Here is a 15,525-nt window from a genome sequence, read left to right on the forward strand (position 1 = left end):
ATTTTAAAGGCTTTTGGTCAGCCAAGCTTCCAATAAGACTAACTTAGTGAGAGCTTGGACAATACTGTGACGAGACTTGGCTTCTCCACTACGCAAAGCTAGTATATATCTTTGGAGGAGCAGGCGGTATTGACTGTAACATTCCACTATTGTAACTAGTGGTTGGACATGGATTTATTGTATGATTGGAACTTACACTTCTTAATATAACAGAGCCAGCACGTTTCATGAATATGTCGTATTGTATTTCATAAATCTTGTTTACTCTAAATGATATATGTATCTGTTTGCTTACGCATGCATGTGTAGCTATTTTCTATATATGTATGTATGAATCTTTCTAAAACATGGTGTTGGCTTAGCCATCACTTTCGATTGACAGGTTACTTGCCTCCCATGTTGTGATGTATTTTTTCTTGTGTGTTCCCTTCTTAACTTCGTGCTATCACAGGTTTCCAAGGGGTGCACTCACCTCACCCTCTGTGTGTTAGAACCGCTCATGCACCATCCTTGACTTAGTGCATATGTCACACCCTTGCTACCAATAGAGACATCTTACTTGCCTCTATGCAAAACCGTGGTCAAGGAAATACTGTATGACCCACTACTGAGACTCCTACACAAAACAGTCTAAGGTTTAATGGGGACTTCTTACCAGGCAAATCCCCTGACATGTTGGTGGGTCTAGCACCGTCAACATTTATGGTGCTAGAAGGAGGGCTAGATGACAAGATGTGTAATCTCATTCTATTTTGAATCTTTGCACATCTATCATGGAGTCTTGCACTCTCAACCCTCCACAATGTTTTTCGCATGCCGAACCTGTCCACATCACGAGGGAGTTCTTTGATCTCTTGTTTAAATACATGTATGATGGTGAAGGAAAAGTGGTATGACCTGTGCTCTTACATGACCTCCTTGCCATGCTTGACAAGGAATATGGATGTTCTAACGAACATGCCAATCTTCTGCTTGCATACACACTTTGTGAATCCCCACGTCAGTGGCTGTGCAGCCTAACAGCTGACAGTCTACACTCACTTGAGCACTTCTATGATATCATTGAAGATACTTTCCATCATTTCAATCTAGAACATATTGACCACAAATTGTTACAACAATGAAAGGCTCCGCATGAATCGCCTGATATTTTTGGCAGTGCTTCTGTGTTTTGTAGTTTCAAGCTCTGAAAATCCAAATGAAGTTTCAATATCTCATTTGTTAGAGTCGATCTTTACATCCCTCCGTCAGAGATCAGTTCTCTTATTGCATTGCATTTTTAGGTGTCTCGCTCGATTCACTCAGTTGCATTCCGCTAGGAGCATGCCATAAATCTGATGGAAGGGTCTTGTCATTCATTAACCCTCATTGCCTTATCATTGGTGGCTCAGGTCTGTCCATTAAAATCAAGTTTTAAAATCATTTACAACCCTGTTTTAGTCTTTTGATCAGCAGAGTCATTTCAGTCACTAGGTCTATGGTTTCATAAATTGCGGCTTCAAAGTGTCCAATAATGCCAGCATGACTCATGAGGGAAGTCCTTAATAAGTTTTCAGTTTCAATATTTTCATTATCATATGCTCAGCTATGACTTTTCTTCAAAACTCTGTTTTGAAGAAAATTCGTCATTCCGTTTTGTAATAAATTGCCATGTAATTTTCAGAATTTTTCAATCGTTGAACTCTCCAGGCGCAACCCTGGTTTTCCTTTGTCAAAACATGCCATTATCCCTGTAAAAATCACCAAAAGATTCATTATTCAAGTCAAAAATCAGAAGGACATTTGAAAAGACAGAAGTTGTATTAAATGCAAAAAGTGCCAAAGTTAAAAACATTACAAAATGGGTTATTGAGAAGCAAAAATGTAATCCATCTCTATATAAGATATTTCTCAAGTTATTGATCCATTTGCATCAAGAGACATTTAGAAATCCAAGAGAGAAGTTGATTTTGAAATTTGGAAGGCCGACTGTGTGTTGGAATACAGAGCGCGACGCACTGGGATAGGTCGCGGCGCACCCACAGAGCGCGGTGCATAGAGCCGAAATTCACTGTGTATTTTTCAAAGGGCGCGATGCATCCAGGCTGCGTGGCGCACTGGGTTTGTGCGCGGTGCACAGAACCTCCAACACAAAAACTTATTGTGGCCTCAACTAAGATCAAACCCATTACTCCATGAGCCATGTTCATCACTTGAAACACATTTTGTTGTGCCAAGAGGTCAAAGGATTTTGATTTGAAGGTTAGAGGAGCAAACTTGTGTTTGAAGGGTCGCGCAGTGCATTGGAGGAGGTTGTGGTGCACACAGGCCGTGCGGCGCATCGGGTGAAAATCCGCAGTGTAAAATTACACTATCGAGGCGCATCCAGGAGGCGCGGCGCACTGGGTTTGTGCGCGGCGAACAGAACCTACATGCCAGATTTATATTCCTGCTGTCATCAAAACTCAAACCATGCCATTTCTTTGGATCCAAGTAAGTGTGTGAGCCTTAGCCATTGCTCTTAAATGGTGTTTGCTATGATTTGAAAAGAAGAATATAAGTTTTGAATGGCAAAAACATAACCTTATCCTTTTGTTGAAGTTGCTCTTTAGGGTATCAAATGGTGTTTTAAAAAAAATCATTTTCATGTTGAATACTTAATGTCACAACATTATACAGTCCCTTTCCTTTTCCCCTACATTCTAAAGGCATTCATATCACTTGTCTCCCATTTTTTTTTCCTATCCCTAACACTACCATTTCTTATCATTACCCCTTTCCCCATATCACTTTCAAAATCCCTAAATTCCCTCATCCATCAAAGTGACTATTGTATATTTTAAATTTCACTTGGCAAGCTCCATCATCCACTTTTCCCCCTGTCCCATATTATTCCTCACATTCCCTCATTTTCCTGTGGCACATTGGCATTGAAAACACATCACTTATTCCTTTTTTCCAAACCAAACACCCACTCAACATACACATTGCAGCACCATGACAGAGACAGATTCATCATATGAGCAAGGTAGCGACTCAACCACTGAGTTTAATGTGCCGAGAAGGCCTCGAAAAGGTGGTAGACATGTCAGAGAAGAGCCTACTTCCCTAGCTCAATTGCAGGCCTGCCCACTTGCAATGACATGCTTTCAGCAAATGTCATGCTTTCAGTATTGTGAGATGATTGCTCAGATCCAGCATCATCAGGAGTTAGTTCGGTTGTTTGTTTTACATTTGCATGATAGTCATGTTACTCTTGCTGGAGTAAACTTTACCTTGACACCAGAAACCATCTCTCAGGCCACCGAGATACCGAATATAGGGGAAGAGTGGAACAAAGGGCAGCAGCTGGATAGATCATATTATGAACCTTACATCAGGCCTAGTTATTTGAAGCAACTCAGGAGAGTATTCCCATTTCAGTTTCCATATTTCATGTGCCAAAACATCAAGAGGATGTCCACTCTTGTGTGGAAGAAGATTCCGAAACAGCAGCACAATAGCATTTACTACTATGCGCTCATCAAGATCATTGTTGTGCATCAGCTTGGTTTACAAGGTATCACATGGGATGATTTCATTTCCCGTGATTTTTTCAGAGCTTCATAGGGGCATGAGATAGGTGTACCTTCTCATCAGTATGAGTGCCATGAGACCATTAGTGTGCCAGTATTCATCACATATCATAGGGGCATTAGACATTTGTTGGCAACAGCAAAGCGAGTGTTATCTCCACCCAGGGTGGAAGGGGCCTCGCTTCCTCCATCAGCACCACAGGTACAGGACAAAGGCAAGAGGCCGATGCAGGATGAGGGGCCTTTAGGTGAATGAGAGACCGACTTCATTCTCATTCATGATGATGATACAGATACAGGCCGCAAAGTGCACATCTTAAAGAGATCATCCAAGAGCAGAAAACAGAGATCAAAGCCTTATCCCTTGAGTTGGAGAGGACTAAGTGGACTATGAAATACTTGGAGTAGAGGAAAAAATAGCTTGAAGATCAGCAAGCAATCATGGAGTTACAAAACATTCGCGAGAATCGCCAAGCTGCACAAAGGAGGAGGATTGAGCTCACTTCATTGGAGCAAGAGATTAATGAGGATCAGGAATCTTGGCTCGAAAAAATCAACATCCACTTTGAGAGACTGCTAGACAAGGCCGATAGAGATAAATCATTGTTGAGGCACATGGTTTTCCATTACAGGGCACGACATATGAGTTCCAAGGCACGAATAAGGAATCTGAAGGCAAAATTGAAGAAGGCGACAAAGAAGCAAAAGAGGCAAAGGGAGCATGATCGTCTTCAGATATTGGCTGAAGCTTCTTTGGCTGAGAATGGCACTTGATGAGGCACCTTCAGCCCAAATTTCAAGGAATTTGGAGAAAATTTTGTCAATTTTGAATTTTTTGGCTTTAAAAACAGGTTTTTCTGCCCTACGCGTAGCGCCACTTGGCGCGCGCTTATAATTGGGAGATCTCCAGGAGGAAAACTTTACATTTTTGGATTTTTCATCAAAATTTATGCATGCTCATGGATTACCTAAGGATTTCATCAAGTTCTGGGTTGCATAAAGGGTCAAAAACACCCTAAAAATGACCTCACTGCCCCTATTTTGACACGCAGGAAGAAGTCTTGGAAGATTGAGGTTTTGGAGGGGAAAATGACATCCAAATTTAGAAATTCCACTTGGGTTGGAAAGTAGACAGGCAGGTCTTTCCAACAAGCACACTTGGGCTCAATTTGGACTTTAGGAAGTGCCTCAACATTAGCTACAAAGTGGCGCAATGCATACAGATATTGGCGCGGCACACAGAGAATTTTGGCCTGTTTTTCACTCAGCAACTTAGAATTTCGCCCAGTTTTGACCAGTTTGACTTTTTGACGTAATTATTGATCTATCTTGATGTAACTTGATGGCTATGATGTAATTTCCGCACATATTTACTTGTTCTAGATGATTCATTCACTAAAAGGTGAAAAATAAATGAATGAATCAGTTTCCTAGCATATAGGGGTAAGTTGTTTGATTACCTAGATTTCAGTTCTTTGTTTAGAATAGTTCAAACAGCTCCTAGAATGATGAGCTAGACCCCTAGAGGCAAGGGAATGGGTTGGGCTAGTCTATATCATGTATTTTCAGAGTCATTTTCAGGGTTGGACACTTGGGATTGCTGAGCACTCTATTGTACATTTCATTTCTGTAATTTTGGCAAAGGAAAGACCAGGGTTTTGCAGCACTTGTTGGGATCCATGTGGCTCTATGTTTTGATGGTTTGTTTCTCTATGTATTTGTAAGTTCATTGATTTTATTGTGTATCATTTTCCATTCTTTTTTCTTCTGCAATTAAACAAATGAGTGATTAAGGTAGAATTCATGGACTGTTATGTTCTGCCTGGATATTTTGTTTAATTCTTCACATTTTCATTTGTTTGAGGAGGACTCTTGAGACCCTCTTGCCATCCATGGCTCCTCATCGGTATGATCCACCCATTCATTCAATTCAAAGCATCAAAATGATTGCCTTCCTTGCCCCAATCAGAACTCTGCAAAAATCTGGCCTCATCCCCAGACCCAAAATTTGCCTGTCCCATTTTCCAACAAAACCCCAAAAAAATAAAATTTAATCCTTGCACTTCATACCTAGCCTAAGATTAGCTTTTATTACAGTCATCTCAAGCCCCATCAATTATCTTTCGCTTAGATTGACCCGGAGAGAGCCCTCTCCTGTCCTCGTAGGGCTAGCTACGAGGCTGAGCATGGTTTGATGTGGACCTAGAACCTTTTCTTTTCACCTTGAGGCAAATCTAGGTGCCTAACATCATTTACAGATTCAAATATTTCCTTATCAAATCTGTCAATCCCAAGAAGAAGTTCAAGCTCAAAACCCACTCAGCATACCTCAATGATGGAGTTGTGCAATCACAGATGGGCATGGTCATTGTCACAAGTGACTATCCATCGTCCCCTCATCAAACAGCTCCACCACCGTAGAGTAATGTGGGAGAGCATGAACACACATTTGTTGAACCATCACGTCCTCCCGACATCGATCCTTATTATTTTTGCGTAGACTTCGTTGTGATTCCCATACCTCATCACATGTATTTTGTACCTCAACCTCCGTCTTTGTATTATGATCATCCTCCAAATGACACTGTCTTGTGTTCTTCCATTCCGGACTCTACACTTGTTCTGAACGAGGATTGATGTATCAATAGAGTTGGTGTTGCACAACCAACTTGCGCTGGAATTCATGAGGAATATGACGGGGATCTTGAACATCCACCGGCAGCAGAGGACCATCCCTATCTATCTGTACCAGCTCTATTTTTTCCTGACATCCTTGATGATCCTACCATCCCTGATTTTTCATGTGTATCTCTGCCCACGAATGCACCCATTGTTGATCATCCGCAGGACACACCATATGTCATCCCATTATCTGACAACAAAGAGGGCCAATCATTTATTGAAAATCCACTTGATCTTTCATCTGCCTTTTCTGGAAATGCAGAAGGTGAACATCCTTACTTCTCATCTACCCCTCAGTGTGATTCATCAAATCATGAGCATGCTGACCAAAATCCTAAATTTTATGACCTTGGTTGTTGTGATCTTTTTACCTCATCATCCGATCATGATGTTGATTTACTCATCGTTAATTCGTCTAAGCCACTGGTCTACGATGATGCATCTGTCAACGAAGTTGAAACCCCCCAAACTGTCGAGGCACTTCAGCCCGAGCTGATGGTTATGTCAGGCCCTCTCTATCCTGAGGTTGGTTTCACTTGTGATCGGGAAATTTTTCAAACACCCAAGGCTCCTCATCACTCATTTGCATGCATTTAATATCAATCTCACACACAGATAATACTTCCTCCACTCAAACTGCACAATCCCATCGCTAATGCATTGGAGGAATATTACATTACAAGCACACATGCACGACGCAAGTTATCTGTGTTTCTTTTGTTTGCTTGCATGTCACAGTCAAGAGTATGCGTATGCTTCACAGCTGCACATAGTGTCGCACAACACAGTGATAAGTCCACGGATTACGTGTCATGTACTTGCACTCAATTATGTCTTATGGACACTTTTAAACATGAAGTGTGTTTCTCTTCATTGTTATATCTTTCTTATTTGCTTGTTCGCACAACCGGGTTTCTCGCAGACCAAGCCTTCACCAACATGGGTCAACCAATGTGCTAGTGGCTACATTGCAAATATCATTTCATGTGATCAAGCCCATGCACCGTTATCTTAGCAGTAGGAGTAGTGTTTTCTTTCAGTTTGTTTGCTTGCATGCTTGTTTGCTTACCTTCTTTTCATGTTTGTTTGTTTGCTTGCTTTTTTGCTTACCCACTTTCACATTTACTTATGCTTCTGCTTTGCTTTGTTTTTTGTTTTCTTTTTTTTGTTCGTAGGTTAGTTTCACATGAAACCATGCACAACTCTTGAAACAAGGTCGGTAAAGTACAAGAGGACTTGTGCAGCTATCACTACTTGGTTATCTGTCATCCTACCTCTGTGTGAAGAACTTGTTACTTTTGGTCCATGATACGTCGATGGAAAATAGATACTGGTCGAAGTGAACCTTGGTGAAAACACAACGCTTGCACACTAACTAGTTTCACCTACTCTAGTCGGTTGTTTTTGGGTTAACCCTCGGTATCATAGTCAAGTAGAGGAAGGTGAGGGGGAAAAGGCATGTTAGAGGTATATAATAAACTACTTCTCTGAAGGAACAACCTCTTATACTCTCAATAAGTCAGGATCCCTCTTCTGCCTCAGAAATGAATAAGTGTTATGCGCAGTTATGAAAATCAAAAAAGAAAAATGAAAAAAATGAAAAGTGAAAAAGTTTGAAAAAAAGAAAAATGAATAAGGTGAAAGAAGAGAAAGGCTTCCTACGCAGAGAGGTGATGCAAGTAACTCTATCGGGGTACTGACCAAGCTCGTTGGAAATGGAGCGATGCTTGTGTTCCTAAGTGACACCGCCAGGGTACTATATAGGCCTACTGGAAATGGATCAACACCAGAGATGTAACTAAGACTCTGATGACTATACTGGTTGTGCACCAATATACCCCTCAACCCAAATCGAAACAACTGTGTTGTCTTGGCTTGGAATGTGTTGGATTAGGGGGGCCTGACCCAGGTTCATAGTTAGTTAGCCAAATAAGTCCCTACACTACTGGCCCTTTTGACATCAGCCTGCGGAGCATGGACTGAAGTCTCACCTGAAGCAGTATGTGGGGATGTTGGAACCAAGTTTTTGCACCCTTGAGATGGATGTGATGTCGGTTTATTCCAACTAGACCTACCTTTGTGTAGGTCTCTTCGCACCCTGTTCTAACCTTCAACACCTTTGCGATCCGTTACAATTGACCTTCACACGGCCCTAATCAGGGGTTGAGATGCTTTCACACTGCTAGGGCAGCGAACTGCAGTATTTCCCAAACTAGGCTATGTAACTTACTTATCTTATTGACATATCTTAATTATCTTCGTGTAAACAAATGTTCTTACTTGCGTCCACTTAACCAATACAGTCATACACAGTTGTGCATCTTATAAGCATTTAGAAGTGAAATTCATACCCAATATATCAGATGCATAAATAGGAAATAAAGACATAGAATTGATAGAAACTTCTCTTTATTAATACTTTCGGATGATTACAGACTCGACTCGCCTCGCAGACTCATCTGCAGGGGTCCGTGCACTTAGCTACAAACTACTAGGCCTCTGTGCACTCAGCTGCAGAGCGTCTACCTATGCTATGACTCAAAACTTAGACTTACACTTCAGAACTATCTCACATACATATGCATTATCTTATCTTAGATGCCTTTGACTACTTAGAGCTTCGCTCTATTTATACAATTCCATGGTCCACGGACCATGGGTATATCTTCTACAACTGACATTGCATTATCAAAATAAGGGTGGACAACCCTATGACTCTCTAACAACTACGTGCTCTACGCCCACAAAATGTGGAGTCTTTACATTGTAATTACAAAGTTGGACCAAATTTTGCTCTCTTAGCCCCAAAACTGCCCTTGGGGGATCCCGCGCCCAACAGGCCCCCAACACAAACATCGTGACTCACCCTCGAGTCACTCAGCAAGTGCGTAGATCTTAGCGCAAGACCTCCCAACTCTGATTGGATCGCTACAAGTTCAACAACACACTGAGCGGCTACCTACTAGACTTCCTCTACGTGCTGTTTATTGATTGCTGCTATTGAACTGCTACCCTGAATCCTCTCATGAGTTTCTTGCATTTGAGCGAGCTTTGCTTCAATGGAGGCTGTAATTGTATAAACCTCATCGATCCATGGTTGTAGGTGCACTTTCAAAACTGCCTATTTATGCTGAGCGACATCCACCTGCTCCTTGAGCGCCTTTGCCTGCTACATCCTTAAAAGCCTCTGTGTAAGGGCAACCATATGCGCGGTCCCTTTTACCTCATCATATCTCTATTGCAGCTTGTGTGCCTCTGTCTCTAGGAACTCTATGTTTGGGTCATCCTACAGTGTGTTTAGGACCTCGAATGATTGCTCGAAGAGCTTCATGTAGTCTGTCACTGCACTGTCAACTACAGTCATTACTGTTGTGACTGCGGTGGTACGATGTTCTCTGACCTCTAGTGGAGTTTAGGTTGAGCCTTCAACTGCAGTTCTGCTATCTACAAGTTCAGCTTTAGCTGAATCCTGGCCATTTTTGCTCTTGTGTCATGCACCCCTATGGCTAACTTTCGGAGACGCACCTCCATCGGTTCCTCTGCTTGGATGGCCAACTCCAGGACCATCTGACAGGCTTCCTCCACAACCCGCATTATCTGTTTGTTCTGCTCCATTGCCTCATTGTGCTACAGGCTCAACCGCTAAATGTTGATCCGCTGCTCGCTCATTACCTGTAGAGTGTGACTCTCCCTGGCCTGAAGTTCTACGGTGACTCCATCCTGCAAAATATAGAGCATCTCCCAAGGGAGCACATCCATGTTTAACCCGACCACTTTCAAACTGTTGACCATAGGCTTATTGGCCTCATTCTCTACGATGAGTGCTCCATCTGGTAGAACTATTGTGTTGGTCATCTTGGTGCACAACATTTCCTCGGGAACTGAAGTGACGACTATGAGGCTGGTGGACACTGTGCCAACATCTGGAGTGCACACCTACAACCCCTATATTTGTGTCTGGAGAGCCCCCAATACCAACTGGTGTTGTTTCTCAAAATGCTAGACCGCCTCTGCAGTGACATCCCTCAGCGTTTTGCCAATATCATGCAAGTCCCCTTTAGTAAGGGTGATAGGGTCGAAAAATGTCTACGAGGACTTTGTTTTCTTTTGCAACCCTACTAGCTCTCGTGGCCATGGACGCTTGAGCTGGGTGGACATTTTCTGTAGGTTTGTGCTAGCTTGTTCTATATCTACCTCCGGTTCAAGTGAAGATGCCTTTTGTCCTTCACGCTCCTCTTATGTTGTTTTTTGTTGTTGTTCTGATAACTTCATAGCATCGTGTGCCGCTTGGGCCTTAGCCACTGCTTCTTCTTTCTTGCGCTTTTCTGCCAGTTGTGCCATCCGCAGTTTAGTCTCTTCCTTCTTCCACTGCACGACAGACTTCTCTGCTTCCACCATGGAATCAGTCGGAGTGTGCCACTCCAGCGGCCAAGAATCAATGACTGCGAAAATTACATCATCAGTCACCAAGTATGGTAACTCATGCCACGTCTTCATAGGGTCCTTCCTCACCCTGATGAAGACATGGTGGAAGTCAGATTTGAACTCCGCAAAGCTCTATAAATTGTTGTAGACTATGGGTGATAACTATTAAACACACATGGACAGCACAAGAGATATGAAAGATAAATCATGTAGTACATTTTTATTAACAAGAGATTTACATTTATAGTACATTATGTGACTCTTGGGTTTCAGATCCAAAGGTCTCTTGGACTGCTTAGTCTATTCGGCTTCCACACTAACCCATTTAGGATTAGGTGTCCAACATTCCCTCCCTTAATCCGAAGGGTTATGTATGAGTCCAAGAAGAGAGCTGTAATACAAAATGTGCAAAAAATGCATGGCAGCACTAGGCTGAATGTGCTCTATGAAATGTCGGTATAAAGGGCAGTGGTTTAAGGATGACCACCAACACTGGAATGCTTAGTGCAGTTCACGGAACTCTTCCAAAACTGGCAAGAAACTGAAGTTTTCTGCTAGAGGAAGTGATCCTATTGTTTTAAAGAGGGAAACCTTCAACCATAAAAGGGAGGTCTCACCCCGCATAAAAGGTAAAACTTCAACCTGAAAAGGGAAGTCTCAACCTGTGATGGTTTAAGGATAACCAACAACTCTGGAATGCTTAATGCAATTCCTGGAACTCTTCCAAAACTGGCAAGAAGCTGGAGTCTTCTGCTAGAGGAAGTGTTCTCAATTTTGTTCCTGGAATGCTTCCAAAACTGGCAAGAAGCTGAAGTCTTCTGCTAGAGGAAGTGTCCCAGATTGCCAACCGAAGGCATGTTCACGGACATCTTTGTCTCTGGCTACAACTCTGAAACTGGTGTGGCAAGTTGTAGCTTAGGCTCGCTTGATGTGACTTTGAAGCTTGTAGATGACCATCATTTCCCCCCCTATCAGATACAAGGTGAGAAGATGGAGAAAACTCAACTGCAAGACTGTTCAATATTCTGGAACAAGTTCTGACATGTGTTTGGAATATCTTCTTGGCTGTTGATGCCCATTGCCAAGAAGCGATCCATCCAAGATGAATCTTTGTTCTTGCAGGACATTTGCTTCTGAAGCATCTGTGTGAAGAATGACTGGTTTTATGACAGTGCTTACATGGATGAAGATCAAAACAGTGATCTTTCAAATGGCTAGCTCGGTCACAGTGTTGGCATTTTACAATCTGTTGTTGTTGTTGCTGTGGAAGAAGAGGAGTAAAATCTGGAACAGCTGGAGGTGAACTGTCATGAATAAATCCAGCACTCTGAAACTGAATGGGCTTGGCGTAGTCTGGAATATGAAAGGACAAGTCCTTATCATATCCAAGACCAGTTCTATGCTTGTTGTGGACAAGCTATTCCCAAGGTCTGATGATGGGCTTGGGAAGTCAGACTGAGTTTCTGCATCTGCATATACAACTGCTGCTTTATTTGAATGAACTGTAACATTATTAACATGTTGCTGATGGGTGGTTGTCTCAATGTTCTGAACAAAAACAGGTTCAGAATGGTGTCTATTTTGATGTAGCTCTTCTTGCTGTAGCTGTGATTCAAGCTGCAAAAAATCGATCTTTTCCTGTGCATTTTGTAGACATGTTTGAATTTCAGAGAGAGATCCTTTGCTGATTTGTAATGTGTCATCAACAGTAGATAATATCAGAGTTTTAAGGAACTGTAATACTTCACTGGTTCTGGCCATTTTTCTTCAATGTCTGATTTACACCTTAAAAAACTGATCACAATTACTACTCAATGCAGAAAAGTAATATCTACTCACAGTACACAGCAATATCCTTTATAAATGTCAGCAAATGATCAGTGTGCAATATAAAAGATTACAATCAGTTCACCGAAATCTTTATGCATCAGTGGAATCAAGGAATCAATGTACTATAATGAGTTTTAAATACAATGCCACAATTGGGGCAGCAGCAACTGCAAACTTGTTTGGATCCTTCAAGTACTCCTTCAAAAATGATGGTTGTCAAAACTTCAATAATTATAACGCCATGTCATGGGCATTCTTTGAACTGTAATTTACAGCGGTCAACCTCAGCAAAGCATTAAACATATGAATGGCACCAGCAATCAAATCAGATCCAACTATAGGAACAGAAGCATAGAATCTCGGTTGCAAATGGAATTCGAACTATTCAAAGTGTATTTGAAACCAATCACCATACCATTGGATTGTATACCATTCAGGCCTCATACAGACTTATTTAAAACAGCAGCTTCAACGTATTTTTGGCAGCATCATAACGTATTCATGCAGCTTAAATCACAGTTTTCGTTGCATTCAATACAGCTCCAGGTTAGCACACAAATAAGTCAATGAGCGATATACAAAACTGATTTCTTTCATGCATAAACAACACTCCTTTGCAAGAAAAAATGAATGTCTTCCACAATATAATGCACAATTCATGTGTTAACTTCACCATCTACGTTGGACCGCTACAAGCAGCTGACATATGGGTAAAAATGATACATGATGCTAAAATAACTGGTCTTTATGAAGGAAAATCTCTCCAAGAAGCTTTATGAAACATGTGCTAGATATTCACATTGGAAATGTAACTCTCTCTAGTTTCCAATTCTCCAATCAGAACTCTCAGCAAAACCCATATCCATTCCTGCCACTATGCAAACTAATTTGTCTTGAGTTAATGCAAAAGCCTTCAAGCGATATGCATGTATCTTCTACCCGAAACATTAAAAGGTTTTCTCAGAACGGAGAATTCCTGAACGATTTCTGCAAATGGAAAATCCTCCATCTTGACAAAGAGTCAAACATATCTACTATGTAGCTCTGGATATGCTCTCAATTATGTACGTCTTGTTCTTTATTTATATTTTGCGGGCTCGGATAGAATCTTCCCCATGTTAGAACGCAAACACTGATGGCCGGTTGGCGCTTGCCCTAAGAAATATCTTGTAACATCGCATGTTGGCGGGGACTCGATCCTTCCTTATTTCTGCTGTTGCATCAAACCATTTATAAAAGAAACACCACAGGAATTCAAAACTGATGAATTGACACCAAATGAAAAGAGTGGTTTTTGAACAAGTTATCAGAGGAGCAGATGAGATTGATCTTTTCTATGGGAACCCACTTTTGTTTTCTTTGCTGCAATACCCGTGCGGGAAATGAAAAGCTCGGATACCTTGTGGGCTAGATCTTAAATCATAAACGCATGAATGAGACCATTGAAACGAACGCTGATAACATGCTACATATATCACCACATATATATCACGTCGTTCTAAACATATATATATTCCTCTACACAATCCCGCAGGCTCGAACCTCAAACAGTACAGTTTTCACCATTTTTCTTGGCCCTTTGATAGAAAAGATCCCTCAAATTTCGCAGGCAAGAGCAGCAGCCACAGATCTTAACTATAAATGTTGACGAACTTGCCCAGCAAATCAGCAGGAGTTTCATACACAAGAAATTTGGTCCACTATTAATGTAATAACAAATCGGTCTTTTGAATTTAATACCAAACCGGAGCACTCACATAATAAACACGACTTTGGAAATGGCGGCTCCTGCAAATTCACTTCTTACAATAATCACAAGTGGCAGATAGACATCTTGATCTCTCACAGCAGTACCATTCACAGCATCACAATCATTTTTCCGCTTCAGTTATATGAGCGGTCAACGTATGACTAGTGTAACTAGAATGTATGGACAGTAATTATAGACAAAGGAGGTATATAACCAGCGTTCAAGAGTCAGGTCCCACACCATAAACAGAGTTAGATTCAACGTAATCGAGTATTGCAATGGTAACAACATAATACCTTAACAAAGCGTTATTATGACAGAAGTATGGCGGTATGGAAATAGCAGTATTCAATGTTGTAGGTCGGAAGTTGTATGGCGGTATTGAAATAGCAGTATTCAATGTTGTAGGTCAGAAGTTGTATGGCGGTATTGCATACCATTCAACCAACGAATCAAGAAGTCGAGGTACATGGAGAAGTATATGTGGTTAACGCAATAGTTATATATGGACCGGTGTGCTACAAAGTACAGATACACAGGTTTTTTTTTTATATGACCGCATTATGGTTAATGAATGTAGGATTTATGCTCACCGCACCAAGGCATTCAACGCATACACAATTCATTGTTTTTAGTGCCCGATAAGAACTTGCTCCAACGTATTTTGGCCTTCAAGAAAAGTCAACATACCTAAAACCACGTCTAGGTCTCCATATACAACGTATGCAATGTCAAGACAATGCAAATTGCATAGTCTGGAAATGATAATTCAGTTCGCCCGCACCGGTTCGGACCCTGCTGTCGGCGCCAGAAGGACGTGGAACTTTAATCAGCGGCACATCTCCAAATCTGCGGTTTGCAACTATTAATCCCTCTCGAAGTGCCTATGTTGCGATCAATTGAACCACAAGAACTTCTCGTGCAAAACTACTTGTGTAAAAACTGTTAGAATAAATACATTTGAAATGCCACAAGAACTTTAATCAGCGGCACATCTCCACACACAGGTATCAAAACCACGCATATCAGGACAATAACATAATCAGCTATCTCAAAATTCACGGATCAACATCACATCTCCACTTTGGTTTATCAGATGTAAAAAGTATATCGCAATCAAGTTGCAGGTGTTCTCAACCATTTTCACCCACCACATTCAAATGCAGGTTCATATTTGTAGTTAAACTAGAGTATAAACAATCCAAAAACCGTGTATGCATACCATGTGAGTCATACGAAATCTTGGAAAGAGCAGCTGCATTTCAAGGTTGAACCCTTTACGGT

Source organism: Pinus tabuliformis, chromosome 7 (genome assembly GCF_031772625.1).
Source record: "Pinus tabuliformis cultivar Carrire ecotype Pingquan chromosome 7, CPIR1, whole genome shotgun sequence".
In the NCBI taxonomy this organism is placed as follows: domain Eukaryota; kingdom Viridiplantae; phylum Streptophyta; class Pinopsida; order Pinales; family Pinaceae; genus Pinus; species Pinus tabuliformis.